Raw genomic sequence first — 17,042 nt, 5'->3', positions numbered from 1 at the left:
ACAACGATGACCTGTGCACTGGACAGGGCTTTCTGCATTGCCCTTTAATTCTGAGTTGAAATTAGATGCCGCTCCACACCATCCTGAGTTCAATGTAGGATATACAGATTCCAGGACCTTCAATACAGAAACAGGATACCAACAACAGAGACTGTGAAAAATATAACTGTATGGGCACTACAGACAAACACCAGGATTGGACAAACTAGTTTGCCTGGAGCCTAGAAATGGTCTTATGTCAGGAAACTTCAGGGGTAAGGTCTCCTAGTACTTAGGCCAAAAGTTTTTCCTTTCCATGACCCCCATACTTTGGTGGGCCCATAAAACAATAATTGCCACTCTAACATTGTTTATACAGTGCTCCTTTGACTCTAAACCTTTAAGAAACCACTAGTAAAAATATCTGGAACTGCAAAACAAAATGGTTTACATTAGTGTTTACATACATGCTTTTAGTTACACTAGCATTCTGGGGGATAAAGGAGGGAGAAAGGGATATACGCTTGGGAACAGGGATGAAGGGAGACAACACTGGTGGTGATGGATATTCTCCTGATTCAATGTTAATATGTACCTAAAATACTACTGTGAAAGATATGTAAGTCATTATGATCAAAAAATTGTGTTTTTTATTCAGAAATGTTCTTTGACTTACAGGTATCTTATATTATATTAATTATATGTTATGTTACTATATTGTTATGTCAGTTTACCTCAATATGTTAATCAATTTTGTCTCTTGAATAAATTCTTACAATAAAAAAAACAAATTTGTTTGAATGTTTGTAGCAGGTCAGCCCCTGAAGAGGTTGACTGATGGTGGGATGGAGAATGAGGCCCTTTTCTTCCAGCTCGGAGCACGCGTCTGCCACCCTGTCTAGCCCACGGTTCTGAGGTGAAACTGCGGGTAAACAGCTCGCAGACAGTCAGGCTCGTGGAAATATTTGCTTTATTCGGAAGGACAAAACTGAAGTCCAAAGACTCAGATTCAGTCCCAGCCAGCCAAAACCCCCGGCCTTCCACAGACCTCTGTTTTTATACTCCAGAGTCAGGTACCACCCAATGGTGGGATCAGATACCAACCAATGGTGAAAGCAGAATCAGGTCCTACCCTAGGGTGGGGGCAGAATGCCAGGTCACACCCTAGGGTAGGGCACAATCACCTAATCAGTTTAGGGTGAGCAACATAGTAATCCCCCAAAATATTTACATACACAACAAATGTTGATGTAAAACCCAAGGGCCATAATCTATATGGAATTAGCATTTCCTCCTCATTTATATGTGGGATTACTTCAGTTATTTCAGTTTCCACACAGATCCCAAAGATGTTAACTTTATTGGTGTCTCAAAATTATAGAAGTCTGAGTGATGATTATGGGCATACAATTGTGCACTGCTATGGGAGACTGTGTTGTCAGTTTATAGAGTGAAACTTTGTGTACGGAGTTGCTGGGTTAGGCTGCATTCACAATGCTTCTAATTACAATCAATGAGTTCCAAATAAAAACAGTTATTTATTACTACAAGAGAGGTTGTGGTTTCCATTTAAAAGTTGGTGACATTTTTGTTAAGAAAATCATACCAGAAGACCTTATTACAATTAGTGTATATTAAAGTTATTTTGTTATGCACTATTTTACTTAAACTCAAAGTTGTAAAATCCTGTTGATGGAAATTATCCCAATATTAAGTAGTCTTTTATATGTTTGCTTCAGGGAACATAACTGATATTTTACTTTACCATATCCAGAATGAATCCCAAATTTCTCACTGAGCAAACTTACATAATTTTGATATAGCTATAATTTTTCTGACTTTATATGGAAATATCAAACTTAGTTTAAAAATGTACACTCAAATTTTAAATTGCTGGAACCGGTGAGGTGGCACTAGAGGTAAGGTGCCTGCCTTGCAAGCGCTAGACAAGGAAAGACTGCGGTTTGATCCCCCAGTGTCCCATCTGGTCCCCCCAAGCCAGAGGCAATTTATGAGCACTTAGCCAGGAGTAACCCCTGAGCATCAAATGGTGTGGCCGAAAAAACAAACAAACAAAAAAAAAATTGGGAGTCACCAATGCACAAATTCCTTTGGGGCTGGGAAGGTGGCACTAGAGGTAAGGTATCTGCCTTGTAAGCGCTAGCGTAGGATTGACCTCCCCCGGCGTCCCATATGGTCCCCACCCCAAGCCAAAAGCAATTTCTGAGCGCATAGCCAGGAGTAACCTCTGAGTGTCAAACAGGTGTGGCCCAAAAACCAAAAAAAATTTTTTAATTGCTTAAAACTTATTATAACTTACACATAAATAACAAGCCCACTCAGTTAAATGGTCTTTACATTTCCTCCTACCTTACATTTCCCTGATGTTGAATAATCTTTTTTTTTTTTTTTTTTTTGGTTTTTGGGCCACACCCGGCAGTGCTCAGGGGTTACTCCTGGCTGTTTGCTCAGAAATAGCTCCTGGCAGGCACGGGGGACTATATGGGACACCGGGATTCGAACCAACCACCTTTGGTCCTGGATCAGCTGCTTACAAGGCAAACACCGCTGTGCTATCTTTCCGGGCCCAATGTTGAATAATCTTTCTATTCCATAATTAGCTCAGTCTGAAAAACAAAATAAAATTGATAGCCCATTGTACACTTTAATAGGCAAAAGACTATAATCTCATGATTATTTGCTTTTATAATATAATTCTGTGGTTTTCTACTATAACAGTAAAGTCGTGGTACAGAACTAGAAATAACTAGTAGGAAATACATATAAATCCTGTCTTAGACTTCCTTAGAAGGAACATTTTTTTACTATAACTAGTTATTGGGCATTAACCTCAACTTTATTTGAGTAAATGGATTTTTAAATGAAAAGTAATTACAATTTAAACTAAAAGAGGTTGTTAGATCAAATTTAGATCATAAAAATTTTGGCCTACAATACTTGCATTCTGTTATTAAAATATGATGTTATTCTTATTAACAAATTATATTTATTAAATAATTGGATTTAAATAAAAAATGGATTTCTGGATGTTTTATTACTAAGAAAAGTGACAGTATTTTGTCTATCTGACTTACCAAGGGAGAAAATAATTTAGTCAAGAAATACATGACAGTGAAAGAAAATTTTAAAGAAAATAACAATGATGTTCAGAGTGGGCCGGCATGAGAACAGGTTACCCCCAAGGGCTGTATGTATTTCCTTGTTTCTAAATTTGAGCATCCCCATAATTTACTCACTGTTGTGCTACATCCTAGCAGGAAACTGCAGTGCCAGATAATTTCAGGCCATTAAAATGAAAGTTCCAGAGAAAGGTAGCATTTTTTTCGTTCAGTTCACATTAATCTGTAAGAATCCTTGTTCTGCTTTTATCTTATGGTGGCATGTTTGGACTTTAAAATCCAACATCACAGAGTACTTTTGTTCTAGTTAGCTTTCCTAATTATCAGCATTCTGAATGGACTCCAGGATATTTTTTTTAATTATGTAAGCCTCCCCTGCTTTTATCTGAATGACTGTCTATTTTGGCAATCAGCAAGGCATCACTGTGTTTTTTGCTTTAGGAGCCAAATCCATGGTACTCATTTTCCTTTTAGTCGGTCTTACATTTTCCAATTCTCTACTACTCACTATTGTTATAGCTGTTTTCACAGATGTTTTCACTTACCTCACACCTGAGATTATTTTTGAAAAGTGATCCTGATTTATATTAAATTATAATATTGCTATATAATAAGAGAGATAATTTTTACTCCTATGTACAGTTCTGGAACTTAGCTCCTACCACTTTTGTAATTTCCCAAGTGGTAGAAATTAAAGGGACATCTTTTTGTCACAGTATTTAGTTTTTGCCCCAGAATAACAAAGGTGAACTGGGCATCTTATATTATTAATAGCAAACCTCTTTCACAAGGAATTTATGTTAATGAAGGTATGTTTAGAAAGAAAGAATCCAAAATAACACTATGAAGAAAATTTGTCAGCAGAAGCAAACTCTTGACTAGAAAAAAATTTTTTCAGCCTTTCCTCAATCATACTTCCTTTGTGGGGTGAGGCAAGGGCCCATGATCAAATAAATCATGCCAATGCAATAAAGCTCATTAAGCCCAAAGACTGGTGTTCTGAGATATTATGGATAGGTAAGGTTCCTGGGAGGATGGTCTACCCAGAAAAGGTATGGATATCCCACACAGCTTCTGTCAAACCTTTCCTTGCACATCTCTTCCATCTAGCTATTTCAAGATTTGTATTTCTCTTTAATAAACTGGTATTCTAATAAGTAAACTGTTTTCCTGAATTTGTGAGAAATTTTAGCAAAAGATCAACTTAAAGAGAGAATTTTGGAAACTTTGGTTTATAGGTGATCAATGAGAAGCTCAGGTGGACATTTGAGTTTGACAACTTAAGTGCAAGACAGTTTTGTTGGACTGAACCTTTAATTTGTAAACGTGATATCATCTCTGGATAATTGTTACAGATTGGTCAGAATCAAGCAATATAGGGCACAATTAAACAATTCTAGGTCACACTGTATGTGCATGGGGGACACATGCTTGTAAAATATTGGTGAGAACAGTTTCTGACAGTACAAAAAAGAGAAAAGCAGAATTATTTTCTTTGCATGACTAAACAGTAGAATTACATGAATTATATTTCCTGTTGAGCAAAACATATTTCAAGTTGAAACTAAAATTTCAGAGTTCACTACACTGAGGCTTCAGGTGAAGAATTCAGAAAAAGTGCCAACTTATTTCAGCAGTTGGACAGAGCCATAGTCTGACTTGACATTGGAATTGGTTCTTAGAGTTACCTCAGGTCGAATCAGGAGGGTATTACATATTTCAGGAGTATGAGTGCCAGTCTGTTTTAAACAGCAGCCTAGAGAATATCTAAATTTCTTAGTTTTTCATTGGTAGTAACATTTATATTTTTTTCTTTAAAAATTTTGGACTGGCTTCCTGGGAGCCGGGAGTCTAGCAGGAGGAGGTTTGGCAGGCCCACGCCATGCCGGAGGCCTGCTTGGCCAGGCCTAGGGGGGGTGCGGGATTTGGGTAACCCCAGCACCCCTCTGCCGCCTTGCTCCAGATCTCCAGGGCTTCCCCGGGCCACACCCCTGGGCAAGCCGGTGAGTTGGGTCCCTCGGTGGAGCTCGAAGGTACCCTAGGCCTTTCCCCACTATCCATGCGACTCCTTAGGGAGGGTCTGGGTGGGGCTCTGAACTTCTGTTCTCCCAGCTTCTTGAAGGATCTCTCCTTCCTGGGAGCCGGGAGTCTAGCAGGAGGAGGTTTGGCAGGCCCCCGCCATGCCGGAGGCCTGCTTGGCCAGGCCTAGGGGGGGTGCGGGATTTGGGTAACCCCAGCACCCCTCTGCCGCCTTGCTCCAGATCTCCAGGGCTTCCCCGGGCCACACCCCTGGGCAAGCCGGTGAGTTGGGTCCCTCGGTGGAGCTTGAAGGTACCCTAGGCCTTCCCCCACCATCCATGCGGCTCCTTAGGGAGGGTCTGGGTGGGGCTCTGAACTTCTGTTCTCCCAGCTTCTTGAAGGATCTCTCCTTCCTGGGAGCCGGGAGTCTAGCAGGAGGAGGTTTGGCTGGCACTGGTAATCTCTGTCCAGTCTACATTTTCAAAATCGCGCGGGGGCTATCGCCCCCGCGCGCACAAGAAACATTAATAGTACTCTCACAAGAAACATTAATAGTACTCTCACAAGAAACATTAATAGTACTCACTATCATTGAATTATGTTTTTATGTATGCAGAATGTCCATTTTGTACTCTGCCCTTTTGCATACCCCTTCATAAGTTCATATTTCTCTTTAACTTCTTTAACTCCTATCATCATTACTCCTTTTTTACCCTTTCTAACTTAAGTACTGTTGAGTCCTAATTCACAGACCAAAGTGGTGCCCTAGAGTTAACACCCACACAACTATTTTAAAAGGCATAAAAAGGACACATATCTTTTCAACATTTTATGGGTGTTTTCTTTGACGGCTATAACTTTTGCTAAATACTTTCTTATACAGTGATGATTCCCCCCCCCCCATGTTTTTTATCTTCTCTTTGTGAACTGCTCAATATGGAATTTGGTGTGAAAGAATCCCTCAGTTTAATACTTATGTTTGAACCAAGTCATGGGTCTTGTTGGAAATGTTCTTATGCCCCCATATATCTGATAGCACCACGTGGCTTTATATCTTGTTTGTGTAGGCACACTGACATGGGAAAATACTATACATACCAATAAGTTCTTATCTAATAGAAATGGGAACACACAAATCTTGTAGTGCAATGAGACCTTACACCCTGAACATTGACATAAAAACCTGGCACAGGCCTCAGAAGAATGGGCATTCTCCATTTACCCCTTGATCTACAGAAGACATTTACAAAACATCCAAGGTTGTATATAACATCACCCGGAGGCATTCCTGTACCAGGGACGACCCTACAGCTGCTCTGACATCGATCTACTCAAAAGAGACATCCCTTAACACTGAGAAGACAACAAGAACAATGACCTGTTTACTGGACAGGGCTTGCTATATTGCCCCTTTATGGTGAGGTTTGTCTATAACATCACCTGGAAGCAATCCTCTACCACGGAAGACCCTACCACTGCTCAGACATCGTCCTGCTCAAAAGAGACTTCCCTTAACACTGAGAAGACTTAACAACAACAACCTGCTTACAGGACAGGGCTTCCTGCATTCCCCTTTCATGGTGAGGTGAAACGAGAAGGCACTCCACATCATGACTTCAATGTAGGACATGCAGATTCCAGAATCTTTAATACAGAAACATGAGACCAACAACAGAGACTGTGTGATAAGTGTGTTGGCGCTACGGACAATGTCTTGGAGCAAACGATAACTTTCCTGAGGCCTAGAGCTGGTCTTATGTCAGGAAACTTCAGGGGTAGGATCTCTTTGTATTTAGGCCAAGGCTATTCCTTTCCATGCCTCTCATATTTTGGTGGGCCTATGCAAACAACAATTGCCACTCTAACACCGTTTTTACTGTGCTCCTTTGACTCTAATCCTTAAAACACACCCACTTAAAATTTGAGGTTAACTTAAGCTAATATGCATGTACATGGAAATGTAAAAAATACTATGCCTCTAATGTTTAAGGAGTTACGTAAGTTTGATGGCTTTAGATTGCCTTGTGTGCTGTTAAGAAATATTATAATGTGCTACAATCTGGGGACTAGAGGGAAAAAGTAATTGCACATGGATTCTGTTTTATTTATCTTAACTTTCTTTGGTGAAAATTCAAAGTTAAGATATCAGCAAGGGGACTTCTTCTGATAATTATGTTATGGGTGATTGTCCTTCCACTGTAACTTTACCTTATCCTCTTTCTTTGCATCTTTTGTTCTCATAATTCATAATAAAAAATTATTAAAAAAAATTTTGGACTGCAGCTGGTGGTGCTTGGGTGTTACTCCTGGCTCTACACTGTATTTAGAAATTACTCCTGGAGAGGACGGAGAGATAGCATGGAGGTAGGGCATTTGCCTTGCATGCAGAAGGACAATGGTTCAAATCCCAGCTTCCTTTCTGGACCCCTGAGTCTGCCAGGAGCGATTTCTGAGCATAGAGCCAGGAGTAACCCCTGAGCACTGCTGGGTGTGACCCAAAAACCAAAAAATTACTCCTGGGGGCTGGAATGGTGTTGCAAGTGGTAAGGCATCTGCCTTGCCCACACTAGCCTAGAACGGACCACAATTCGATTCCCCGGTGACCCATATGGTCCCCAAAGCCAGGGGCAATTTCTGAGCGCATAGTCAGAAGTAACCCCTGAGTGTCACCAGGTGTGGCCCAAAAGCAAACAAACAAACAAAAAAAGAAATTATTCCTTGGATGACTCCTTGCAAGCCAGGAAGACCATATAGGATGTCTTATAGAATGAAGGCTAATCTCATTCAAGGCAAATACCCACCCCATTGTTCTATCTCTCTTTCTCTCTCTGGTCCCCAACATAATAATAAAATTATTTAACTTTAAATAAAAATATAAAATAGTTAAAAATAAAACACAAATACTTAAATCTTGAGTCATTTAGATGAATATATTATTATTGGTTCATCAATCCAAACTGCCCTACCCACAGCTAATAACATTAATTTCATTTACCAGTATAAAACTATATGTCTTGAGATTTTTAACTTTTGTTAAAAATTTGATACTCTTTCAGAAGAGATATTCAAATGGAGTTTTACTATTTCATAATTTGTTTAATTTCCTATAGAGTTGTATTTGTTTTGTATATCTTTTACAGGTTTGATACTAAACTTTTACCTGATACTAAACCTTAAAACTGAAACATCAGACAGAAAGTAACTTTTCTCAGCATTCCAAATAAGCTGTCTAAAACCAACAAAAAACTGCTAAGAGAGGTTGAAAATATAGTAACAGCAGGAGGGTATTTGCCCTTTTACATGGCCCACTCGAGTTTGATCCATAGCATTTCCTATAGTTTCCTTGAGCTTGTCAGGAGGGATTCTTTTTGTTTTGTTTTTTTGTTTTGTTTTTTTTGGGGGGGGGGCCACACACCCGGCGTCGCTCAGGGGTTACTCCTGGCTGTCTGCTCAGAAATAGCTCCTGGCAGGCACGGGGGACCATATGGGACACCGGGATTCAAACCAACCATCTTTGGTCCTGGATCGGCTGCTTGCAAGGCAAACACTGCTGTGCTATCTCTCCGGGCCCAGGAGGGATTCTTAAGGGCAGAGCAGGAATATCTGGAGCACTGCCAGATGTGGCCCCAAAACAAAACTCGTTCAATGACTTATTCACTCTACTTCAGAGAACACAGACATTGTCTCCTCTCTCATCCCCCAATCTCCACTGCTGTCCTCATTCTCTGGAGCTTTTAAGCGCTCAACTTTGCCCTTGGTGGCACATAGTCTTCTGCAGCCCCCAGAGAAATTGCGCTCTTCCCTCTTCTCCTTGTTCAATTTGAGGGTCATTCCTATAACATACTCACTGGGACTTGGGAATTGGACCTCCAAGAATTACCTGCCTCACTAGTCTCATGCTCTATTTGGTTTGTGTAACAGTCTAGTTCTTACTAGAAGACAGTTGCCAATTTTATGCAAAGAGTAAAAGAAGAATCTCTTGTTTCTTATTTCTGTTTTACGATGCAAGAAAATTTCACTCTTTTTTTTAGCTTCAGAGAAATCCCATTATGAATAAATTCAGCCTGTAGTTCTTGAAAGTAAGCCATGTCTTATTATAGACAAGAGGTCCTGGATATCAGAACTTTGGAACCTGAGATCCTCATGGGACTGACAATAGACTGTTTGGAGAGGTTGGAGAATTATGAGTTGCAGTGATTGGCCATGTGGATGGAGCTGGAGGACATTGGAGAGGCACTCCAAAATGTGACCAAGACCCAAGATACTTTAGCCAAGCGGTGAAACGATGAAGCCCCATGGATCCAGCTTTCCCGGTGAATTGCTGTGCAACTTCTGGCTGGAGGGATTCCACCATCATCAAACCTCTTGTTTTTAATAGATTAGGTCCACTTAGAGAATGTAATTCAGGAATGAATTTGTTTTAAGGTTGCCTGAATTCTGTAATCTTTATCACTATATGAGATGACAAGAATTAATCAGTCTAAAGCATAAACTGTGACTTTATCCAAATAACCAATCATAAAATATTTTAGACAATTTTAAATGGGAATTGTCATTGTAGTATATTAAATTATACATTATATTAAGTAAATTGTATTCTTTAATATATTCTCAAAATAAATACATTGTATTTGATAAAAACAAATAAGCTGTCTAGTATTATATATGTATATATATTTACATATATATTTATATATATTTAAAACCTTAGATAAGGTATAGAGGAAAATATCCCTGATGAGGTAACATTCATGCTGAGACAAGAAGTATGGAAAGAGGGGCTGGAGAGATAGCATGGAGGTAAGGCGTTAGCCTTTCATGCAGGAGGTCATCGGTTCGAATCCCAGAGTCCCATATGGTCCCCCGTGCCTGCCAGGAGCAATTTCTGAGCCTGGAGCCAGGAATAACCCCTGAGCACTGCCGGGTGTGACCCAAAAACCACACAAAAAAAAAGTATGGAAAGAATATATTATATAAAGAGCCATCACACGAATGTTCTAAAACAAAATTTTTCCTGAGACACCACAAGGCCCTCATTTATGGGAAAGATTTTTTTATCTTTGTTTTGAGCCACTCCTGGCAATGTTCAATGTTTATTCTTTCTCTGCATACAGGAATCGCACATTTATGGGCTCAGGTTGACAACATGCAAGGCAAGTGCCCTACCTACTGTACTATTTCACTAGTCCCATGATGTAATTTTAACTTGTGTCTACTTTTTTTCTTTAAAAAAGGAAATTTTTTAAATTAAATCTCAAACTTTGGGAAAAAAAGTGAAGAGTAGAAAAGGAAACACAGAAATGAGTTACATAAAATATACTGTCATTAACCAGAGACAATAAAGTTAAGGGCCGCAAGGACTGACTTACAATATGAAGCTCACTACAAAGAGTGGTGAATGCTGTTAGGGAAATAACAACACTAACAACTAACATGACAATGTTAATGAGAGAAGTAGAATGCCTGTCTTGAATACAGGCAAGGGTTGGGTTGGAGGGAGGGGGGCATTGGTGGTGGGAATGTTGCATTGGTGAAGGGAGGTGTTCTGTTTATGACTGAAACCCAACTACAATTATGCTTGTAATTATGGTGCTTAAATAAAGATTTTATGAAATTAAATAATTAAAAAAATTAAAAATAAAAGAAAAAATATACTGACATTAAATACTCTAAATAAAATTACCTTTACACTTTGGACTAGGAGATAATATAACTATTAGAGCACAGGCACCTGGACTCAGCTCAATCACTGGCTCAAAATGGAGCCAATAAGCTCTAGGTTAATTATTCCAATTATCATTAAAAGGCTCCCAAAAATTGCCAGTGTGTCTTAGATTGTGCTACATCAGATCCCAAACAGTACTGCATGATCATCCCTTATATCTAATCACCACTTGGATAACAGAAATGAAGTAAATGACCATCAAACTCTCTGAGCATCATTTGAAAGCTCCCCCATATTCTTTTACATTCAAAATTTAAAATAAAAGAAGATATGTAACGCCACCCTGAAAGGCCCTTGAAATGCAAGTTCACAGAAATGAGCTGACCATGTCTCCATAGGGAGGAGCCAGAGGAGCCCACTGCTCCCTTCTGCTCTGCAGCTGGGCTCTATTCCTAGTCAATGAATCCCCACACAACATGTAGAAAACACCACACTACAAGTGTGACAATGAGGAAACAATGCAGGACTCCAGCACTCATTTAGGATGAAGATAGCAGCTCTGATGACCCAAAAAGTGCCAACCATCTAGTTAGCCTTTCAGATAAAGTCTTCATGGAAGAATTATGGAGGATCTTCATAGAACTCAAGAAAGCATAGAACAAACTGAATGAACCACAAATAAGATATGAAAGTAGAAATTAAAAAATTCCAAACTGAAATAACAGGACTGAAAATTTTGGTAGGCAAAATGAAAACCACACTGGAAAGCCTTTCCAACAGAGTAACAGCATCTGAGGACAAAATCAGTGATCTGGAAGATGAGGTGTATAATAACTCCATACAACAGAAGATATAGGAAAAGAAACTTAAAACAAATGATCAGACAATGGAAAATATTCAAAAAGAATGTGAACAGATGAAAATAGAAGACTTTGATAAGCTCAATATAAACAATCTAAGTGTTGAAGTCCCAGAGATCCAAGAAGAGAATCCCCATGAATAATCAACAGTCAAGGACCATCACTACAGAGAAAGAACCAGAGTTAAGTAGTTCATGCAACCAAATCCTGTATGCCCAAAGAGTACCAGACACAGCCAATTCACAATGACAAATCCCACAGATAAAGATAGAATACTGAATGCAGAGAGTAAAAAGGCAAAGTGAATTCAAAAAAGCATCATTAAGATTTACAGATCTGTCACGAAAAACCCTCAAGGACCAAATGCTGTAATGGGACAAAGTGACAAAACTCAATGAAATGAATGCTTCACCAAGAATACTTAATGCAAGCAGACCCACATTTAGGTTTGAAGGATACAGAGCATCATGGATAAACATGAGCTCAGAAATTTTAGATTCAAAACTTTCTTTAAAAAAATAAAAGTTGAAGACAAGACAGACTGAGATACACACCAAACTCCTACATAAAGATGACACTCATTCCCATGACAATTATCTGTTTCAATGTCAGTGGACTAAATGCACCAGTCAAGAGAAACAGAAGGGAAACAGAGAAATAGAACAAAAAGCTGAATCTCAAATTCTTCTGCCTAAAGAAACACATCTGAATAATCAGAACAAACATTGTCTCAAAATCAAAGGTTGGAGGACAATCATACATGAAAACAATCATCTAAAAAGCTGGAGTGGCCATATTAATATCAGATGACAAGAGCTCAGAATTAAAAAAATTATAAAAGACAGAGCTGGAAATTCATTAATAATTAAGGGAAATGTACAACAGGAGGAAATCACACTCTTAAATATATAGGTACTCAATGAGGGACCAGCAAAACATTAAAAGAATTGTTGACAAAACTGAAAAAAGGGAATAGTGGGCCTCGGCCATGCCAAAAGCCTTTTTAACCAGGCCTAGGAGGGGTGCAGGGCTTGGGTCACCCCCAGCACTCTTCCACCTCCTTCCTCCAGAACTCCAGGGCTATCCCTGGACCACACGCCCAGTGTGGGCCGGTAGGGTGGGCCCAACAAGGAGTTTAAAGGGGACCCCAGGCTTTCCCCATTTTCCACCCGGAGGGAAGAGAGAGCATTTAGGTGGGGGTGATGAACTTCTGGGCTTCCAACTCTTGAAGGATCTCTTTCATTCCTGGGAGCCAGGAGTTTTGCCAACATGGGGAATGGCAGCACAAGAGGTGTTGGCTTCAGGAAGTTTCAGGCAACTTTCCTTCCTACCCCTGTCCATTCTGAAACTGTGCAGGGGCTAGCCCACCCACTGGAAAGTATAAACAATTATTTGGATATCATTGGGTTTAATCTGTTTGTCATGTACAGAATGTCTATGTTGTATACTTTCCTTTCTGCCTTGGCTCACCACCCAGAAACTCATTTTAAGTCCTTTACTCCCTCACTCCCACTACCTATTATTCCACATTTAACCTTTACCCAAGCTAGCTGCCAACCAGACACCAAAATGAAAATATAGACTCTCAGACTGAAAAGAAACCAGTACTCTGTTCCTATTTATCTACTCTCAGCAGCTTCCTGTCCTCCACCTTCCTTCACTGTGTAGCTGTGGTTGCTACCATATTAGGCTTCTGATTAGTTCCAATCAAAGGCATTTTCCTATATGGAGTCATTTTGCAGACTCCAGCAGGTCAAATCACAGACCAAAATGGCGTCCAGGATTCAGCACTCTCCTCCCGACTATTTTTAATAGCATAAAAGGGGCATACATATCTCGTTTGAATATCCTAGATATATTCCCTTAATTGCTATAACTATTATTGAATATCCCCTTATACAGTGACAATTGTGCCCACTGTTTATTGTTTGTTTTTCTTTCTTTCTTTGTGTTCTGTTTAACAAGGAATTATGGTAGAAGAGTCTTTCACTTTAGAACTCATGTTAGAACCAAGTTAAGGGGGTTGTTGGACTTGTTCCCTCGGCTCCCCAGAGGTACCAATAATACATTGTGGCATTGTTCCTCTTTTACATAGGTGCATTAAAATGGGAAAATACTGCATATGCAAACAAGTTATTATCTAACAGAGATAGGAACACAAATTTTCTAATTCAATTAGGCCTTATACCCTGAAAACTGGCATAATGACCTGCTTCAGGCCTTCGAATAATGGCATTGCCCATACACCCCTGAAACATTGACCATCTACAGAAACAACCATTATTGTCTACAACATCACCAGGAGGCAAACCTCTACCAGGGGAGACCCTGCCGCTACCCTGCCATTGACTTTACTTCAAGCAGTGCTCTCTTGACACCCAGATGACTCAGTGATAGCAGCAACTTGCTTGCAGGGCAGGACACTCCGCATCTGATGGTGAGGTGAAACTGGAGAACTCTCCACATCCTGACTTCAGTGAAACACAGAAACCACACAGAAACCAGAATCCTTCTGGCACAGAAACCGAATCTTTATCTACAGAAACTGGACAACAACAGCTAATGTGTGAAAAAAAAATCGCTACAGAGAATGACTCAGGGGTTGGACAACCTAGTATGCCTGGAGCCCAGAGTCGGTCTTATGCCAGAGAACTTCAGAAATAAGGTCTCTTTGTATTTAGTACAAGGCTTTTTCCCCCCATTGTACCCATATTTTGCTGGGCCTATGCAAACAACACTTGCCACTCTCACACCATTATTGCTGTATTTTTTTTAACTCTTATCCTTTTTTAAAAAAAGAACTTACTAAACTTTCTGCTGATGCTTCAATGAATTCATTGTGAATCAATAGTTTTCAAAAATATTCTTTCCTTTCTCTTCCATTTCTTTAATTTTTCTTTCAACCTTCTTTTTTAAAATAAAAAACATGTTGCTTTTGTTCTTCCTAAAAATGAATGATCAGATATGTCAACTATGTAATGCATTTTCTTTAAATACATTTATAAAAGACATCAATAACAACACAATAATAATGGGAAACTTCAATGCCATCCTGCCACCACTTGATAGGTCAATCAGGTTGAAACCTAACAAGAAAATACTAGCTCTGAATAGAAAAAAATGGAAAAATAGTGGCTTAGTATATATAAGATTCTCTATTCCCAGAAAACTGGATTCACATTCTTCTCAAATGCATATGGTCATTCTCAAAATAGACCATATGCTGAACCATAAAAGACAGCTCCATAAAATGAAGAGGATAGAAATTGTACAAAATACCATCTCAGATCATAATGCACTAAAATTAGAAGTAAATTACAGACAATTTCTGAGCCTGGAGCCAGGAATAACCCCTGAGCACTGTGGGGTGTGACCAAAAAAACCACACACACACACACACACACACACACACACACACACACACACACAAAATAAAATGGTAATCAAATTCTTCCCTAAAACAAAAGTCCAGGCCCAGATAGATTCATTAAATAATTCTTTCATACCAAGAGGAGCAACTGCCTATATAGAAAGTACAAGAAACATAAAACTGCCAAATAGTTTTTATGAAGCTAACATCACCCATATAACAAAAACATAGAGAGTCGCCACCAAATATTTTGTGCAGCTGTTAGAAAAATGAAGTCATGAAATTTTTCTATAAATAAATGGACATGGAAACTGTTATACTGAGTAAAATATGTCAGAGGGAGAGACATAGACACAAAGTAATCTCACTCATCTGTGGAATTAAAAAAATATACAGTATGGCAATAGAGGCAATAGAGATGAGGACCAGATGGATCAGACAACATTATGAAGCTTACCACAAAGAGTGGTGAGTACATTTTGAGAAGTAAATACACAAAGAACTATCAATGCATTAATAGTGAGAGATATAGAATGCCAGTCTTGAAGATAGGCAGTGGGTGGTGTAGGAAAGGGAAGACATTGGTGGTAGGAAGCTTGCACTGATGAGAGGGGGTGTACATTTTATGACTAAAACCCAATTGCAAATATGTTTGTAACCAGGTTTCTTAAATAAAGATATCATTGTAAATAAAAAAGGAAGAGATGCATTCAGAAGGACATATACATGCTAGTATTCATTGCTGCATTATTTAGTATAATATATATAAGAATAAAATTAGGTGTCCCATGAAAAATGAATACATTATGAAAATGTACATATACAAAATCAAATACTATGCAGCTGCAGGAAGTAATTAAATCAACAATTTTCTGCAACCTTGTTGGAACTGGAAGATATCATGTTGAGTGAAGTAAGACAAAAGAAAGACAAATACAAGATAATTTTAATTATCTATGGTATACATAGAATAACGGGATGATAAAATGTAATGTAGTTAAGTGGGGGAATCTCCTAAATCACCCAGGGAATAGAAGGATAAAAAAGAAAGAAATTCAAGGCAGAAAGGAAGATGAGAAGGGAAGAATTCAGCAAAGACAGCTCAAAGCTTCGATTATATTTGTGATATCGAAGATTAGTATAGTTATAAACCCAAAGCACAGATTCAAAAATATGGAAAACATGTCATCTAAGCTGCAACCAACCACTAAACCCTGCTATGTCAAAATAGCAGGAAGGGCATGGCTGGGAATAATGGAGTATGGGAACACTGGTGATGGGAGTTGACACTGGCAAAGAGAATGTTGTTAAAATATTATATGCCTAAAATCAACCACGGATAGTTTGATAAATTATGGTTCTTTAATTTTATAAAATATTTAAAAAGAAAAAATGTGATAGCAGATGATAAGGTCCTGAAAGAGGAAAGAGCTAGATGTGTTAAACCACTGTGACAAGGGTTTTGTAAGAAAAAAAAAATTATGATATTGACATTTTAGCAGCATAAAGAAATCTCATAAATCATGGCAAGGAGTTTGGATTTTAATAACTTGCTGTAAAAAACTTTTAAGATCTTTGAGAAAGGGATGTATATAGTATTCCTTACAAAGAATGCATTTCAGGAGGGCTATTTATTCATCATTTGCTCTGAAGACAGGAGCAGGATGAAGTTGCTAGTAGTGAAATGATGAAAGTGTCACGGCTCATTCTAGACATGTTCACTTTGAAATATATTACTGTTACACATATGGAACTCAGAGGAATAGTTCTAGACAGGAGACACAAATTAGCTTCAGCTACAGATTCAATTTCAACATTACTTAGAAATTATAATCATAAAAGAGAAAGTAGGGTTCATTCTAAGATCAGTGGTACTTCTACATTATGAGCTCAAGTAAAAACGTAGAATCAGCAAAGTAAAATAGTGTAGAGTCAGCAAAAACTGAAGAGAAACATCTGGAAAGGAAGAAATAAGAGAGATACCATGGAATCTCCAACGACATGTAGAG

The 17,042-nt window shown here is 38.7% G+C and overlaps 1 long non-coding RNA gene across 1 annotated transcript; it reads left to right on the top strand.

Moving 5' to 3' along the window:
* The first annotated feature begins 8,474 nt into the window (after window positions 1-8,474).
* On the top strand, window positions 8,475-9,167 carry LOC125997900 (uncharacterized). The gene is made up of 2 exons (XR_007491862.1): window positions 8,475-8,508; window positions 8,726-9,167. It is a non-coding gene; the product is annotated as an uncharacterized LOC125997900 (long non-coding RNA).
* The last annotated feature ends 7,875 nt before the right edge of the window (window positions 9,168-17,042 follow it).

Source organism: Suncus etruscus, chromosome 20 (genome assembly GCF_024139225.1).
Source record: "Suncus etruscus isolate mSunEtr1 chromosome 20, mSunEtr1.pri.cur, whole genome shotgun sequence".
In the NCBI taxonomy this organism is placed as follows: domain Eukaryota; kingdom Metazoa; phylum Chordata; class Mammalia; order Eulipotyphla; family Soricidae; genus Suncus; species Suncus etruscus.
The sequence above is the reverse complement of the archived record's forward strand: the minus strand, read 5'-3'. Positions and strand labels throughout refer to the sequence as shown.